Here is a 14091-nt window from a genome sequence, read left to right on the forward strand (position 1 = left end):
TTTTCTCACAACCCATTGTATCCCTAGGACTTGGCACATAGTAGGTACTTAATAAAATATTTGTTGAATGTATTCATGAATGAGTAAGTGGAATAAATAAAATTGCTTTTTTTTCTTTGTTGATCCATGCTTGATTGTGTAAGTTGCCAGGAAAGCAATACCATGCCAGTCCATTTCCAGAATAGATTGTACAAGGGACTTAAAACTGCAGTCATAGGGGTGGCAGTGACTGTGGGGGACACTAGTGAAAAGAGGTGCCTAATAGTCCAGTGTAAGATCTCTGAATGTTGCAAAAAATTACCCCCCTCCTCTCTAATTTGATCTAGGAATATAAGAGGGTGGTTTGGATTGCAAAGACCAGCCTCTTAGTGGGAGTGGTAGAAGGGGAGGGGATGACCCCTGGTAGTAAGGTAGGAGAGAGTTTTGCAGAGGTCTTCTTGAGACCATACAGATGACACACCAGCTTTGAGAAAATGGGAAAGAAGACATGCTTCTTCCCCATAAACCCCTGGTTTGATGGTTGAAGGGGAGTACGCATATATTGCTTGGGCTCCCCTCCCTCTGCCCACTGGTGCTGGTGGAATGGGGTGGCTGCCAAGACTAAGATGAGGTGTGGCAGGGAGCCCACTTGCAGATGGGTAGAACTTCCTGAATTACAAAAGCTTGTGCCAGAGTCTCATTGGCTCACAGGGGTTCAGGTTCTCATGGCTGGTAGGCTCAATAGTGAAGTATCAGCTGCTCTGACTTAATCCCTCTGCTGTGAATTGCTTTGGAGGATGGTTCTGTCCTGGCTATTTGGCGAGTGGCAGAAAGAGGGCTGCAGGAGGAGTGAATGGGTGCATTCATTTACTCACCCATTCAACCGCTCAATTTTATTTTTTTTTTATTTTTTATTTTTTTAAAGATTTTATTTATTTATTTGACAGAGATAGAGACAGCCAGCGAGAGAGGGAACACAAGCAGGGGGAGTGGGAGAGGAAGAAGCAGGCTCATAGCGGAGGAGCCTGATGTGGGGCTCGATCCCATAACGCCGGGATCACGCCCTGAGCCGAAGGCAGACGCTTAACCGCTGTGCCACCCAGGCGCCCCAACCGCTCAATTTTATTAATTCAGTGAATTTTTTGAGTACTTCCTATGTGTGAGGTACTATGTCAGGTTAAGGAATTCAGTAAAGTGGAAGATATTCACAGTGTCCGCCAACATGAAGCTCATAGTCTAATGGAGGAAAAACACTTAGAAGATAAACGTACTAATAAACATATAATCACGTTGTGATCTGCTAGAAAGGGAAATTCATCAGTATCAGTTCTCAGTTGTCACAAAGTGCTGTATAACAAGCCATCCCCAACATGATGCCTTAAAACAAGCATTTATGTAACCCATGGGTCTGTCAGTCAGCGCTGTGGGCTGAACTCAGTCTGGTGGTTCTTCTGGCTCTGGCTCCGGCCCTTGTATACTTGGCAGTTGGCTGTGGCTGGCTGATCTGGATGGCTTCAGCTGGGATGACCGGGGTGGCTCATTTCCGTTCAGGCACCTCACCGCCAGCCAGCCTGGGCACGTTCTCACGGTGAAGGTGGGTGAGCAGGAGGGTAAGTGACCACACACAGTGCTTCCTGAGGCTGAGGCTCCGCACCAGCACACCGCCACTTCTGCTTGATTCTCTTGGCCCAAGCAAGTCCCAGTGCCAGTCTAGATTTCAGTGGTGGGGAAATAGACTTTACATCTCACTAAAGCCATAGGCGAAGGCTGTGGACGAAGGGAGACAGGAGCTGGTGAGGCACGGGGGCACGGATGTAGTCAATCCATTGCAGCATATCCTGCTCGTGTAGAAGAGAGCGCTTGATTTAAACCGGGGGTCCTGGGAGGCCCTTCTGAGGATGTGACGTATCAGTTGAGCTATGTGGGCCACGTAGGAGTGAGCCAAGTCAAGAAAGCATGTGCTCTCTGAGCTCTGAGGCGGGAGCGAACTGGATAGAGTGGGAAGCTAGAAGCAGGGTGGCACGGCTGAACGTGGCGAGAGAGCCTTTGGGAGGACATGAGGTCAAAGGCGAAGGCAGAGGCCAGCCCAAACTTGTTCTGGTGCTGCCCTGCCAGTGGCAGAGGATTTCTTTGAAACTGTAATCATAATAGTAAATCACAAGAGCTCTAATTTATTGAGCATCTACCGTGAGCTGAGCCTGGGTGGTTGGGTGGAGGACAGGACACTGTCCTTGTCCGTGAAGGACTCAAAGAAAAGTGGGGAGTGACTGGTCACTGAGGAAGTGACCCGGCGTGTTGGGGGTTGTGATAAATGGAAGCGCAAGGCTCACTCACCCACGATGGGGTCCTGTAGAAGGAACAGCCTCCTTGGTGGGTGGGGGCCAGGGGAGGGGAGTTGGGTCAGGAAGATGAACAGGAGCTTCAGGTGCTGAAGAAGGGGAAGGGCCTTCTGAGTGGAGGGGAGAGTCCGGGTGGCCAATACATGTGTGAGAAGCAGCCCGAGGGTCAATGTGGCTGGAGTGTAGCAGGGTGTCTGGGCAGGAGTCGAGGCTTGAAAGAGAGCAGGTCAGGTCTGGGGAGAGTGTCGACTGGTGGAGGGGTTTGGGCTTTCGGCTGGGTCTGGGGGCGGGGCAGGATGGAGTTTGGGTTTCTGGAAAGACCTCTCTGGTGGTGCATGCCTGTGTGGAGGTGGGTGGGGCTGGGGAGCCAGAGTTGCTGCAGGAATCCAGACAAGGGTGGGAAAGGACCCAGCAGCAGCATTGGTGTGAGCGGTGCAAGCCAGGGAGGGGGAGATGGAAGTTCATGAGACCTTGAGGGAGCCACTGAGGAGGTTGTGTCTGGCCACTGGGAGGGGGTCATGGAGGCTGGAGGGGCTTCTGTGGGGGTCTCTGGAGAAATAGGACTGGGCAGAGCCCTCCTCACTCCCGACCTCTCCTCTCTGGCCTCAGCCTCAGAGAGCTGAAGGCCCCAGTAGCTAACAGGCTTCCTGGCTACTCGGTGACAGTGTGGGAGGAAGGAGGAAGAGGCTGGAGCACTAGAGTAGGGAGGAGGACGGAGGAGCCATGGGAGCAACACCAAGGAAGATCCTTTCTGCACAGTGTCAGGGACAGAGAGGGGCTGGAGGTCAGTGGACCTGGGTTCAAATCCCACTTTATTCGAATGCTGTGGAAAGAGGTCAATGGGATGCGTGGCACAGAGTTAGGCTTGTGGATGCCTTCCAGAAATCCCAGCAGAGCTGCTGCCTCCCACGACTGTGGGGACATCTTTTACATGGAAAGCAAGGTGGCTGCTGCCTTCTGAGCTATGTAATAAAGACGGTACGGATGGGTGACAAAGGCAGTTGGTGGTCTTCAGGGTCAGGTGACTTGGTGGTACTCAACCTTATTGGGGTGGGCCTGGAAGGAGGCCTGGCATTTGTAAGGACGCTGGTCCATCCTGATGCTGCTCTCCCATTCTCTAAGGAGCTGCCATCTGTCAGGGGCTCAGGCTATCAGGCAGGCCACTGAGGGGGCCTGCGGGCGAGGGACGCTTCCCCTGACAGGGGAGTCCTTCACTGTCAGCAGCTTCGCCTCAGTGGGTTAATAAAGCCATCCATCACCCTTCTCTACGCCAGGTATCTAAATGCCTGCTTAATACCACCCTGGGGGGTGGGAGCCTGCAACAGGGGTGCTCACCTGGCACCGGGGTGCCTGGTGGTTTGAGGCCTTGCTGCAGCCCAGACGTGAGCCTGGTCCAGGTCCTCCCTCCACCGGGCCAGCTGGGGCCTCTACAAGATCAGCCAGCTCATGGGCAGTGAGGCTGTGGGCTGACAAACGGCACCGAGACACACTTGCAGCAGTCACACTGAAGTTCCTGTTTGCCATCTTACTGCTTGCAGAGGACAGATGCTGGGGTGGGAGCAGGTGTCTACTACCCAGAGCTGCCCACACGGCTCTGCCTCACACATCTGCCCCCAACACAGGGTCAGGGATGTGCGGGCTTCTTGGGAACACCAGTGGGTACACAGGTCTGGCTGTTCAGCAGAAGGCACTTGAGGGACACCGGTGGTGCTTTGGTGTCTGCGGGAGTTGAACAAGTTTGGGCTTGTGCAGGGAAGGTAAGAGAACTCAGGTTGATAAGCTTCAATCCAGTGACAGGCTCTTGTTTGCTGAGCACTTACTATGTGCACTTGACTTGCATTGTACCAGGGACCAGGTGCAATTATCATCCACCTTGTGCAGATGGCAAACAGAGGTCTAGAGAAGTGAGTTGTGTGTGCTTACACAGCCAGAAAGCCCAGAGCTGGAATTTGAACCCAGGTCCACCTGACTTGGTAGCCTTGCTCTTAACTGCAATGCTTTGCTGGCTTCAGGGTGAGGTACTTTCACAAAGTTGCAATCCCCCCAACGACTCTGTGAACCAGTGTTATTCCCCCCTGTTTGATCCCTGCTGAGAAGAAAGCCCAGAGAGATGATGTGAGCAGTGCAGGGTCACACAGCCAGGAAGCTCAGAGCGGCGATCCCACCTGGGTCTGTGTGACTCCAAACCAGTGTATTTTTTCTCTGTATTTTCAAACCTTTGCAGCCATAGATCCTTCCCTAGCTAAGAAAGAGAAATCAGATGTGGGATCCGGATAGGAAGAGCAGACAAAAGAGGCAACCACTCTGGCTCAGGAGGGTCCTGTCCCAGTTATCCCTCACTGCTGCATAACAAATCATTCCAGAGCTTGGTGGCTTAATTCATCATAATCATTTCTTATCTCTCAGTTTTTGAGAGTCAGGAATTCAGACGGGGCATGGTGGGGATGGACTGCTTCTGCTCCATGATATCTGTTGGAAGACTTGGAGGCTGGGGCAAGGATCATTCTCTCTCTCACATGTCTGGCAGTTGGTGCTGGCTTTAGGCTGGGTGCCTGGGGTCTTCCCTGCAAAGTCTCTCTGTGTGAACTAGTTTGGGCTTCCTCACAGCATGGAGGTTGGGTTCAAATGGCAGGCACCCATAGGGAGCAAGGCAGGCAGAGACTACATTGCCTTTTATGGCCCACCTCAGGAAGTCATGCAGCATCCCTCCTGTCAGGCCCAAGGGGACCAGAAGAGCATGTGGGACTGGAAATATCGCTGGGGCTATTTTTGGAAAACACCATGTGCCACAGGGCCCGAACCAGGAGCTGGGCGACCCCCTTCCTAGCTCCTGAGCAACTTATGGGTCCAAAGAATAATGAAAAGACTGCCACATAACTTGTGGCCTGACACATAGGTGGCATTTTGAAGACCAATCAATGTATTAAGCAGCAGTCAAATCGTTGCTTTCCTTTTCTAAATGGGCTGGCCTCTGTCAAAGTGGGATTTAGCCTCATCATTAAGCTCTCCAGGTAGGTTCCCTCTTCATTGGTTCATGAGGAAGGTGGGCCCTGAGTCACAGCCATCAGATAACTTACAGATGCCCAGTCAACCCAGCGTGAGCCGGAATGAACATTCCTAAGGGCCCCAGCATACTGAGGCTTTTCTCCTGTGGTTGGCTCCTCCCTGACTTCTGGCCCTCCTGATTTTCCTCTGTGACCCCGAGGACTTTTCCAGGGTTCCCTACATTGCTGTAGGGCAGTGGCTTCTGCCTCACCCTTCCGCTCTCCTCCTCTGGTAGTGCCCCCTCCTGGCCAGCCCAAAACTAGCCCCTGTCTCTAATTCCCCCGCGGCGGACCTCCTGGCTGGATCCGTCCACCTCCTGCTCACTGGCGTTTTGACCAGCAGCTGTATTAGTTGAGATAATTCTGTCAACGCACATCTTTTGTACCCAGAACGTGCCTGGTAAATTTGTTAAAGAATACCCCAGGCTAACACATCATTACACTCCCAAACTCATCTATCTTTACTTCGGATTAATTCTTTTTTTCCCTCTCTCTTCACCTCCTCCATAAATCCTGGTGCACTTAATTAATTTCAGTTCCACTGTAAGGTCCATAATACAGAATTGTTCAAGCAAACACAAAATTAATTATTCTATTTACAGCCTTCTCATTGAGAGGAGCATTTCATCTTTCATAATTACATTTTGGAACATCCAATTATGAATTCAGGCGCCTGCTGCTTTGCATATGGGGACGGTCCCCGAGCGTCCTCGAGGTAGGGGACTTGGGCTGGTGGCCTCTTGTGCCTTCCACCACTGACCCAGGTACTGCTGGTTCAGTCCCTGAAGGACTTTTCTAGGAGAACTTGAAGCAGGGACAGGATGGCAAGGTCTGGAAGGGAGTGGTGCCCAGAGATGGTGGTGAAGGGAAGGAGGAGGAAGGGTGGGGGATGTGCCAGTTTAATTGGGATCTTATCATATGAGCAAGAGACTTCGAATGGGAGGAAACAGACCTCTTCATCTTGCCAGGTTGGCAGGGAAGATTCTCTGCTTTTCTGCAAGTCAGTGAGCCAGACATGCAAGGCAATCCCCTGTCTGGCCTTTGTCCTGCTCTCAGGCATGAACCCTGGAGGCCTGGCTTCCCTCCTTCTCTCTGCCCTTGGCCAGAGGACCACTTAGTGGCATAAATCTCACCAAAAGCCATCAGGCTCCTGGGTAGGACATTTCCAGCAGAGTAGGTAGGAGAGCCCTCTCTCTGCTCCCCAGGGGCCGTTCTCTGCGTCTCAAAGTTTATGTATGGACCAGCGGTGCCTCTCAAATGGGATTGGAAGGCCACCTGTTCAGGCCCCTGCTCTGGGCACCAAAGGGCTGGCACCACAGGGCAGTCACTTGGCCACACCACTGTGCTTGGTTAAACTGGAGTTTTAAGATACTTCCAGAGCCCTGTTTAAAAGCTTTAAAAAAATATCAGTTTCTATCTGACCCATATTTAGATGAAATTAAGCATATCTGTTTAAAAACAAGTCAAACTATTCCTTGAAAAATGTATTAAAAGTAAGATCCAGTTTTTGGAGTGGTATGTTTTGCTGGTTCTCACTTCAGAGAAAATGGGACTTCACTTCAACATAAGTAGACATGTTTTCTTTTCTTGAAAAAAAAAATCTATTGAGTTTCTGCTAAATGCTAGGCATTGTGCTGTGCACTGTGCTGGGTGCTTTGTATCTGTTGCTTATTTAACCCCCACTGCCACACTGTGGCTTTCAGGGGTGAATTCTTGACACATGGAACCTCTTCTTGGACATGTGTACTCAGGTGGCCATGAAGAGACTTCAGTCCCAGGCATGCGTGTTCTGTTAAATCTCAGGGAAATGATTTACACCATGAAGGTGGTAAGGTGTGGTGTCAGAACTGGACTGTGGAGTCAGACTGCCTGTCTTTGAAGCCTTGCTCCCAGTATGCTCTAACTTTTTAGGCAGCCTATCTTCTCTTTGTCTCTATTTCCTCATGCGCTAGATTGTGATAATACTACCTGCCTTGCTGGGCTGCTGTGAGGTTCCCATGAGACTATGCATGGAAAGCCCTGGCTTCTTTCAGGAAGTCACTCATCAAGAGGCCATGTCTCAGTTTCTCAATCTGTGGAATAAGTAACTTTGGGGTAGAAGGTGACAGTGATGCCTTTTGGAAATGAATGCATTATCATAGTTCACAAAGGCCAATGCCTGGGGCATGCTAGGACTTTTGGGGTAAGGACAGGAGTTAACATGGAATGTGAGGGATGTGAAAGGCCCTGAGTTTGTGCCCTCCACTTATAATTCAATGTTGTTGCTCCTTGATTAAACCCCTCTAATAGTTCCCTAGTTCATTTAGAATAAAAATATCCCCTTTATGGTAGCTTGTAAAGATCCTGTCTGCTTATTCTCCAGACTTACCTACTTTCCACTTTCTTCTTCACTCTCTATGTATCAGTCACACCCCTCTTCCCTCTGTTCCTGGAATCGCCAATGTCTTTCCCACCCCAGGGTCTATGCATTAGCCATTCTAGCCCCTGCCACACACTTTCTGCCTCTGCTGTTAGCATGACTAGCTCTGTTCAGGTATAATCTCTTCAGAGAAACTTCTCTGATCCTGCTACCGATAAAGTAGTCCTTAGCCTGATGCTCCTCATCACTTTGCTGATTAATTGCCGTCACAGCCCTTATCGCTAACTGAAAGATCTTGCTTGTTTTCTTGTTTATTGTCTGTCTCCCAATCTCTAGATTATAAAGATATGTGAGAGCAGGAGTCATGCCTGTCTTGCTATCTCTTGATTCATGGTAGGTGCACAATAAATATTTTTGAAGTGGAACATTTTAACTTCATCCCCAGTGTGACTAGTGAAGCCTGGAAAAACAAAGATTTTGGGACATCTTGTTTTGTGATTAGCTTAGAGAAAATGGACAAGGCTTAATTTTTCCTTTAAATCATTTTTCTGATCTTGAGGAGGCTTCCTCCACCCTAATAGACCCTCAAGATGGGGGAGAGCCACTGATTTATCTTGTAAGTGATTTTTTCCCCCCAGATGTGACCATACCGAATAATTACTTGCTTTTGTGGGCCGAGAATGTCTTTCTGCTGTTCCACCTGATAGGTTTGTTTTGTTTGTTAATTAGCTATTAATTGCAAGAGCTCTTGGGGACTGGGGGTGGAGGGGAGGCCCCAGAGGTGGGCCAGGGAATGTGGGGCAAATGAGGACCCCAGACTGGAATGAAGACGACCTCACTGGGCACTGGGCTAATTTATTTCAAATGTTGTCATGTCCAGATAGTCGATGAGTTCCTGGGATGATGAGTGATTTTGTTAATTGAGTCCCATAAACACTACAGCTTAATTTCCAGCAGTGGGGCTGCAGCTGGTGGGTGGGAGCTGCCAGCAGCTGTGACAGAGGCTGTCCTTGAAGGAATAGGCCCTGGGCGGTGGGGAGGCTGGGAGGGCAGGGAGGGCATTCAAGGGCACAAACCTCACCATAGGGGTGTTCTTTACTCCCTGCTTCTGTTGCCCCTCACTATTTCTCTAGGCTGGGCCTTGCCCATGGGAATGCCTCAGTTTGGCAAAACGATAATATCCATAAGTCACTTGAAGGGGATTTCAGGGCAAGCACCCCACAAAGGCCCATCCTTGTCTGTCATCTTCCTCTAGTTGGCCTCCTCTAAGACCTCATTTCTGTCATCCCTTCCATCTCTGAGGCGTGTCTCCAGAGCATTCTACATGTTGCCTTCACCTGTGTCTCTCCAGCCCCTCCTGCAGCCCTGCTCCAGCCCACACTGTCTCTGTCCTGGCAGACCCTGACAACCACCCTTTGGGTCACCTTGCTGCCACTTTCAGCGCAGTGGTCCTTCCTCCTCGTGGTGGACTGCATGATCTTCCTGAAATGTACACCTGACTGTGTCATTCCCCTGCTTAAAATTCTCCTGTGGCTTTCCACTTCCTTTAGATAAAGGCAAAAGTCCTTTCCAAGATCTATGAGACCCGCCTAGCCCCGTGGCCCCACTTCTTACTACTCTCCATTGCACATCTGGGGACCAATTTCTTTCTTCTTTTATTTTTTGGACCCAATCAGATTTCTTTAATAAAGAAAAAATGTGAGGCCTTTGAACAAGATGCCCTTCTATCTGGAACACTTGCCATGCTCCCCATCACCTCTTTCCACCTCTGCTTGGCTCACTGCTCATCCTGTGGCCTCAGAAACCCCTTCATCATTTTGAGGCAGTCTTTCTGGCCCCTGCAGCCATGGTAGGTCCCCTCAGGGGGCTGACAGCATGGAGACATGACTGCATTTGCAGACTTACACTGTGGATAATGACATATTTATTGTCGGACTCCTCCCTGAGGGCATGGGGGCCATGACTCTGGGACAGTACTCAGTACTCCCAGCACCCAGCATAGTGCTTGCCACCTGGCTGATGCTCAACACATATGTGTTGAATTGCATGAATTCAACATGGAATTGCTATGAAGGACAGAGGGCAGTGGCATGCATAGATGGGGTGTGGTTCTTTCCATGGAGGCTACAAGGAAGGGCTTCAGAGATAATGTGCTCCAGAGATTCTGTCAATATTAAAAAGTCATATTCTTGGGTCTGAAGTTTGTTTGGGTTCAGTCTTGGTTCTGTGATGACTTTTATGTCCTTGGATGGCTCATTGAACCTCCTTATGCCTCTGTTTCCTCATCTGCAAAATGGGTATAATAATAGCACCTGTCTTATAGGGTTTCTGTAAGGATTACATGAGATGATATGGTAAAAATCTTAGCTTGACTATGGACTCTGAGAAACAAACTGAGGGCTTCAGAGGGGAGGGGGGTGGGGGAATGGGATAGACTGGTGATGGGTAGTAAGGAGGGCACGTATTGCATGGTGCACTGGGTGTTACACGCAACTAATGAAGCATCGAACTTTACATCGGAATCCGGGGATGTACTGTATGGTGACTAACATAATATAATAAAAAAATCATTAAAAAAATCTTAGCTTGTCATCATTATTGCCAATATCCCCACTTCCAACATCATCATCACTCTTTTCCTCTTCCCCTTCCCTTGCTCCTCCTCTTCTTCTTCACCTTTTTTTCTCCCAACTGCATAAGGAAAAAGAAAGGAAACTGGTATTTATGGAGAACCTCTTGTATGGTAGATGCTTTCATATATGTTATCTCATATCTCACTCTGTCTGTCTGTCTCTTTCTCCCTCTCTGTATATATACAGGGGTGCCTGAACCCAAGAACACACAAATACACAGGCAGTTAGTGGCCAAGCCATGCTATGAATCCCAGTCTGTCTTGCCCCAAAGCCTGGTTGATGGAGGGGGAAATGAGGAACTATTGTCTTGCACTCCTGGGTTGGATTTCCTGTTTTCTGAATCTTATCTTCCTCTTTCTTGGCTTACATACCATCTGAGTGGAGCACTTTCTCTAGTGTGTCTTAGATATATGGGGAGTAAACAACTGAAGACTTCTCGTGTCTGAAAACGTCCTTATTTTATTCTCACACTTGAATATTTGATGGGGAGTACATTTTGTTTGTTGTTTGGTTTAGAATCTTTTCCTTCATAATTCTGAAGCCGGTCTTTGGCAGTCGGGTTCCAAAAGAGCCCACGATAATTCTCACCTCTCGGTGTTCATGTACAGTCCCGCCTACACTTGATAGAAATGATCTGGGTGACCAGTAATGATGACCATAGAGACATGTGGCTTCTGCCTTGCTCTCTCAGGATTACTCTTTCTGGGGGAAGTGAGCTGCCTTGTAATGAGGACACTGAAGCAGATTTTTGGAGAGGTTCACATGATGAGACACTGAGACCTCCCCACCCCCAACAGCCAATACAACTTGCCAGCCATGCGAGTGAGGCATCTTGGAGGTGGATCCACCAGCCCCAGTCAATGACTGCAGTTCCGGCCAACGTTTTGACTATAACCTCATGAAAGACCCTGAGCCAGAACCACCCAGCTAATCAACTCCTGAATTCTTGATTTACAGAAACTGTGTGATATAAATGATTATTGTTGCTTTAAGTTGCTAAATTTGTCATGCACAATAGATAACTAATACACACTATTCCATCGTCTTCTAGTTGTTGAGACATCTGAAGCATTTCTGATTTCTGATCCTTTATTTGATCTGTTTTGTTTTTTTCTCTTTGGAAGCTTAGAGGATCTTCTCTTTGTATGCAGTCTTGACATTTTCCTAACATTTCACTATAATGTGCCTGATATGAGACTATTTTCATCCTCTCTATAAACCCTTTCGGTGGAAATACATATTTTTCCATTCTCAGAAACTCTCGTAAATAATTTCAGTAACTTTCTTCCTTTATTGTGTCTGTTCTCTCTTTCTGGAATTCTCATAATTTGGATTCTTTAATTTTCTCTTCTTTTCTGTCCTATTTTCCACTTTGTGTTTTTGCTCTATTTTCTGGGGGAACATCCCCCTTTATAGTCTTAGTCTTCTGAATGTTTTTATTTAAACTCTGCTGCATTTTAAATTTCTAAGGCCCCCTTTTGATCTGTTCAGAATATTCCTTTTTATATTTTTCTACCTTTGTTTGATGTAATCTCTTTTCTAATTTCTCTGAAGATACCATGTATATAATATATAGTATATATTATTAGATGATATATAATACTATATGTATATATACATTTTGTAACAGCCTTATTGAGATATAATTCACATACCAAACAATTCACCCATTTAAAATGTACGATTCAATGGTTTTTAGTATATTCACAGAGTTGTGCAATCATCACCACAATCAGTCAATTTGAGAACATTTTCATCACCTGTATCCTTTACTTACCACTCCTCAAACCTCTCATCCATACCCAGACCTAGGGAATCACTAATCTACTTTTTGTCTCTATATTTGTCTGTTCTGGACACTTTAAATAACATATATATTTTTTGGACAGCATAATTCTTGCTTTCTTCTACTTGCTTCTTGACCTGTGTTTATTTGCTTTGGTCTCTATCTTCCATGTCGGGGACTTTCTCAGATGTTTGTTGACCATTGGTTGTCTATTGTCATTGAAGAAGGGGGCACTAACCAGCTGATTGGACATTTCAGGTGTGTGAGTGGGGCTTGATGACTCAAGCTTCCCCATTGGATGGCATGTGGCTTACTTGGTAGAGCAATCTCAGAAGTCATCATTTTAAGCAATCTTTGTTTGGGATGGCTAGATTCCTAGAGAAGATTCTTTCAGTCTCCTTCCTACCTGGAGGCAAAGCTTTGGTGGCCAATGTTCTGAGAGCCAAGTAGGAGAACAGCATGGGGAAATCTCAACATTCAAACTGTGTAAGTTCTCTTGATTCCCCTATTTTAGGTCAGGAACCCTGCTCTTAATGGTGCCTGACGTCCTTATTCTTGAGTTCTTTTGTTTTATAATCTCTGGAGAAAAATTCTCTATCATCTGCTGAGATAGGGCAGAAACAATGGCTTCTCTGTGAAAGAGTAGGGAGAAGATTTAGGGCTCTGACTGCTTCCTAAAAATACTTTATATCAATTTTGTTTATATTTATTCAACAAACATTTATATGACGACTGCTGTGTTCCAGGTACCTTTAAATTTTAAAAATTTTATTGTGGTAAGAAAACTCAACATGAGATCTACTCTCAACAGATTTTTAATTGTACAGTACAGTGTGTTATCCCAACATTTGCCTATGGTCAGGTCAGGTCCATCACATACTTCCCTATTCCTCGAACTTCTGGCTTTCAGCTCTGGGTACTTCAGTGTTATTGGATTGAAGAGTGCAAGGAATAGGGGACAGATACAGTGGACTGGACCCGACCTGACTATAGGCACAGTGTTGTACATTAGATCTCTAAAACTTATTCTTCCTGCATAAATGAAATTTTATACCCACTGATTAGCAACTCCCCATTTCCCTCCCACCTCCAGTCCCTGGTAACCACAGTTCTATTCTTTGCTTCATTGAATTTGACTATTTTAGATACCTCATATACATGGAATCATACAGAATTTGTCCTTCAGCGAGTGACTTTTTTCACATGGCATAATGTTCTTAAGGTTCATCCTTGTTGTAACATATTGCTGGATTTCCTTCTCTTTTTGAGGCTGAATAATATTTCATTATATATTTATACTACATCTTCTTTATCCATTCATCTGTTGATGGGTATTTAGGTTGTTTCCATATCTTGGCTACTGTGAACACCGTTGCAATGAACATGGGATTCTGCTATCTCTTTGAGACCCTGATTTCATTTCTTTTGGATGAATACCCAGAAGTGGGATCGCTGGATCATATCATAGCTCTATGTTTAAGTCTTTGAGGCACCTCCATACCATTTTCCATTGTGGCTGCACCATTTTGCGTTCCTGGCCAGGTATTTTCTAAGCTTTTTACAGATTCTTTTTCTTTTAGATCTTTTTTTCACTCCCCACATACAGTGGTACCTGATGCCTTCAGTCCCCAAGTCTTTCAGAAATTCCAAGGAGAGTCAGGTTGGTCTCAGCTTTTCTCACTGTTGGCTTAGGATCCAGTTTTCTTGGGTGTGTCAATTTGGGCCCTTCAAGAAGTGGACACCAAGATGAGATTAAAGATGCAAGAGATTTATCGGGAAAGACACCCATGAGGGAAGAATGGGGAGGAAACTGGAGGAGGCTGGGAGAGCCGTCAAGTCATGATGCATGTTTAGCCACTTGGGAGGAGTGGGGGGGGGGGAAGAAAGGTTGGGCAGAAAAGCAGTAGAATGATGTGCAGTTCCAAGGAAGTTTCAACAAAGCCAATGGGGG

The sequence above is a fragment of the Ailuropoda melanoleuca genome, chromosome 13 (genome assembly GCF_002007445.2).
Source record: "Ailuropoda melanoleuca isolate Jingjing chromosome 13, ASM200744v2, whole genome shotgun sequence".
NCBI classification, from domain to species: Eukaryota; Metazoa; Chordata; class Mammalia; order Carnivora; family Ursidae; genus Ailuropoda; species Ailuropoda melanoleuca.